Raw genomic sequence first — 5,000 nt, 5'->3', positions numbered from 1 at the left:
TAATAAAGGCGATGCTGCCTCAGATTCCTCAGAGCGACTCGTCCTTTTTCGCACCCAGGCGTCCAGAGAATCGTCCCATTTTCCAAAAAAGAACGCACACATTACTTTTTATTCATGAACATCGTTGCTTTTGATTCGTTTGTGGTCACGTTTGAAGAGACTTCGTTCCTTCTTGTTACTCAGAAATTTTAAACTCCTCTGTCATGAAGATTCTTTACTTCTGGCACTGGAGACTCCTTACACAAAACTCCATCATACTCTAGCAGCGATTTTTAAAAATCCGTATACGTTCCTACGAACCGGTCGTTGCCCTAGAAACGCTAACGTATTAGGACCTTCTGACACCTTCTGACCAATCATCATCCAGCACTCTAACATTCTGTTATATGATGTAAGCAGCTTGAACGTGAACCGTTTCAGGAACCGAGGTCCAGGAATCTTTCAGACATATCTTTGTGTCACAAGATCACCGTCTCGGATAATCACGGTTTCCATGGCGATGAACGGTTTTAGTTCTTAGTTTGTGTGATTTTTATGTTTGTTGCAGTATCCTCTGTATCTCGTTCTTAATGCCGGATGTCTGTTTCTCACCTCTGATGTTTTGTACTACTTCCTGTTCTCCACATTCGCCCGTTAAATTGTTTAACGATTATGGATTAACTTTCACTGTATTTGTCGGAATGTGTATTGGCACAAAGGTGTATTCAGATTCTGATTATTGGACAGACATGTCCATGTCCATGCACGGGTCAGAGCCCAAAAGAAATCTATACAAGAAGATTGTCTTCCATGTCTGAGAAGTCTGACTGGATATACAAGATAGATCTCTAGAAATAGATCTAAAACGCAAATGAACTAAAATCCTAAAGTAGGTATACGCAAATATATAAAATATAAATCAAAATTAAATTTAAAATCTTTTCTGCTTTGTCTGAGTTACTGCTATTAAAAAAAAAAAAAAAATATATATATATATATATATATATATATATGATACAAATAACTGAAACTGAAATTACTTTTAATTTTAATTATTTTTTAATTATTTTTTAATAATTATTATTTTTGAGATCTTTTAGCTGTTAATTTGGAACTGCGATCGTGGCTCGCAAACTGGTCGTTTTTTCAGCCCTTAAATGAATCGAGTTCTGATCTGCATCAGCTGCAGTTTATGGACACTAAACTTCATTGACAATGAGGAGGATCAATAGACAAACAATCAGGAACTAAAGAGGAAGCAGGTAAACACAATCAAGACACAGCAGGAAGACAAACCCGTGACGAGACGAAGGAGAAGATGGGACACAGATCACAAAACAAAAACACAATGACAGAACAGAGAGTGTGTGTAACAATACCGTATGTGTATATGTTACAGTACTGTAGTGTGTGTAACAATACTGTAGTGTGTGTAACAATACCGTATGTGTATATGTTACAGTACTGTAGTGTGTGTAACAATACTGTAGTGTGTGTAACAATACCGTATGTGTATATGTTACAGTACTGTAGTGTGTGTAACAATACTGTAGTGTGTGTAACAATACTGTAGTGTGTGTAACATTACCGTATGTGTATATGTTACAATACTGTAGTGTGTGTAACAATACTGTAGTGTGTGTAACAATACCGTATGTGTATATGTTACAGTACTGTAGTGTGTGTAACAATACCGTATGTGTATATGTTACAGTACTGTAGTGTGTGTAACAATACCGTATGTGTATATGTTACAGTACTGTAGTGTGTGTAACAATACTGTAGTGTGTGTAACAATACCGTATGTGTATATGTTACAGTACTGTAGTGTGTGTAACAATACTGTAGTGTGTGTAACAATACTGTAGTGTGTGTAACAATACCGTACGTGTATATGTTACAGTACTGTAGTGTGTGTAACAATACTGTAGTGTGTGTAACAATACCGTATGTGTATATGTTACAGTACTGTAGTGTGTGTAACAATACTGTAGTGTGTGTAACATTACTGTATGTGTATATGTTACAATACTGTAGTGTGTGTAACAATACTGTAGTGTGTGTAACAATACCGTATGTGTATATGTTACAGTACTGTAGTGTGTGTAACAATACTGTAGTGTGTGTAACAATACTGTAGTGTGTGTAACAATACCGTATGTGTATATGTTACAGTACTGTAGTGTGTGTAACAATACTGTAGTGTGTGTAACAATACCGTACGTGTATATGTCACAGTACTGTAGTGTGTGTAACAATACTGTAGTGTGTGTAACAATACTGTAGTGTGTGTAACAATACCGTACGTGTATATGTTACAGTACTGTAGTGTGTGCAACAATACCGTATGTGTATATGTTACAATACTGTAGTGTGTGTAACAATACCGTACGTGTATATGTTACAGTACTGTAGTGTGTGTAACAATACTGTAGTGTGTGTAACAATACTGTAGTGTGTGTAACAATACCGTATGTGTATATGTTACAGTACTGTAGTGTGTGTAACAATACTGTAGTGTGTGTAACAATACTGTAGTGTGTGTAACAATACCGTATGTGGCCTGAAATAGCAGTTAATCCTAAGAACTGACCCAGGAACTGTCACAATCTACAATCTGTAGGAGTTCAGCATGACTTTACGGTCGCTGATCATTTTTGTTAAAACACTTGTGTAAATGGTACCGTGTGAGAGCGAGACCTCTCCTCTGATGATCGCTGTCCGTTGAGCTGTCGGAGGTCACGACATGTTTAAGACTGGGATCACTGGTTCGTGTTAGTGTGAGTCGTGTCATGACACATCAGAAGTGTAGTAACCTTGGCCTCATTACTACGTTTCTGATCATTAGAGTGATGCGGTTGCTCGGAAACTGTCGACTGCTGGAGACTGCACATGCCAAGTGACCACACGTTTTAAGAGCTTGTATCTAATGGTTAACTATGTTCTCACTGAGAGAAAAAAAAAACCCTCTCACAAATCACCTAGGTGATAGAAGTGGCACTAATTAAACAGTAGCTCTGGAACTCGGTCTAGTGTGCTGCAAGTTGTGGAATCTTTTTAAAGGAAGTGTATATGGAACTCCGTATGGCATGATCTAGATTCTGTGAATCTATGTATGAAGTAAAGAGGTGCAGAATGCTCAGAATGCATGCTCAGAATTCCGTAATCATCTGAGGGAGTAAAGAGGTGCAGAAATCTTTATGGAACTCCGGCTAGCATGCTCAGAATTCCGTAATCATCTGAGGGAGTAAAGAGGTGCAGAAATCTTTATGGAACTCCGGATAGCATGCTCAGAATTCCGTAATCATCTGAGGGAGTAAAGAGGTGCAGAAATCTATATGGAACTCCGGATAGCATGCTCAGAATTCCATAATCATCCCAGGATGTAAAGAGGTCTGAAAATCTGGGTTCTGGGTTTTGGGAATCTTCTGAGAAGTTAATGAATTTTGGAACTGTTTATGTAACTCTGTTTATCAATTTATAAGTTTAACAAACTTCTGAGGAAGTAATGGATTCCTGAAAGCACTCAGGAAACATTTTCCAGAATCTTTAGAGGAATTAGAGGCGTAAAATCTTTATGGAACAATCTTTTTGGAATCTTTTTTTTGACCGAGTAAAGACTCTGAAATCTTCATAGAACTTTGTTCTGGTACTTGTTTGGAACTCTGAATTGAATCTTTTGAGGATGCACTGTGTAAGCTCGGTGTAACTCAGTCTAGATTCTGATAAATTTTAAGGAAGTACAGAATGCCAGAATTCCTTATTAAACTCTGTATGGCATGTTATACAGTAGGTTCTGTTATATTTTGAAGAGTTACAGGACTCAAAGGGCCTTTTTACACCTGGTCACTTATCCTGATAGCCTGATCCGATAGCTATCTGATTTGTTAAAACTGTACCATTTACATTAGGCCACATAAATGCGTCTCGGCGAATCGGATATCGATCCGACCTTTCTGCTCCCGCCCAAAATGCACATATATTTTACCTCATTTCCGGGGTAATTGAAATGGAACACGCTTCGGTGTATGCGGTTGCTACAAAAAACAGCATTTACTGTTTGCTGCATTGCATTTTAAGCCCCGACGAGACACCTGGGTGAAAGATCACCTGAGTGACGTACTTCCGTTTGGGAGGAGTATAGCGCTGACGTATGTGGCTTGAACAACCACATTCATTTACACCTGTCCAGTTTCATCTGAAATGCGTCCCAGACTACCTAGACGCCCCAGACAAATCCGATGGATCAAACAACCTCCTGAAGTGGTTTGATCCATCTGATTTATATCCGTCTCCAAAACGTTTCGGAGGGCATTTAGACCTGGTCTTTTTACCATCGGATAGCTATCGGATCACAGAAAACGCATGAAGTGACCAGGTGTAAAAAGCCCCTAAATTGAACTCTGTCGAGCATCTTATCCGTTTCTGAAAATGCTGTAGATCAGATTTTGGAAACTTTCCTGTGGTTCTTAATGAAATTCCCTATAGCATATTATAACTTCTGGAAATTTTTGGGCAAGTAAAGAATTCAATATTTTTTTATTGTACATATTGTAAAATGTCCCAGGTTCTGGAAACTTCTACGGCTTTCTGATGGAGCTCAACTGTAGTTAAGGCCACCAAAGTTCGGAACTAGAATCTGCCCTGCTTTAGTGGTAGTAACAGATCCTTGGTTCCTGAAAAGGTTCCTGCAATGGAAAAAAACAGCGTCTTCTCTTTCCATAATTATTTTAGCAGAGGGTTCTAAATTGGCGCGCACACACACACGCGCACACACACACGCACACACACACACGCACACACACACACACACACACACACACAAATGGCTTTCATGCTGCCATGTGTTAGCTCATAGCACCTCATGCTTTTGAAGCTAGCTCCATTTTTTACTATTAGCCGTGGCAGTCTGGTGATTGGCTTTGTTTCACATTTCCATGTCTTTCATCATATTTGTACGTGAGCAGACTTTTACACGTCAAAAGTTCCGGAGCGCTACTCTCCCGCTTGTTAACGACATT

General features: G+C 38.8%; 1 protein-coding gene across 2 annotated transcripts in view; it reads left to right on the top strand.

Annotated features, from left to right (window-relative positions):
• Positions 1-5,000, top strand: part of si:ch211-127i16.2 (probable flavin-containing monoamine oxidase A) — a 46,894-nt gene that overhangs the window by 12,000 nt on the left and 29,894 nt on the right. The gene's annotated exons all lie outside the window — the stretch shown is intronic.

The sequence above is a fragment of the Tachysurus vachellii genome, chromosome 20 (assembly GCF_030014155.1).
Source record: "Tachysurus vachellii isolate PV-2020 chromosome 20, HZAU_Pvac_v1, whole genome shotgun sequence".
In the NCBI taxonomy this organism is placed as follows: domain Eukaryota; kingdom Metazoa; phylum Chordata; class Actinopteri; order Siluriformes; family Bagridae; genus Tachysurus; species Tachysurus vachellii.
The sequence above is the reverse complement of the archived record's forward strand: the minus strand, read 5'-3'. Positions and strand labels throughout refer to the sequence as shown.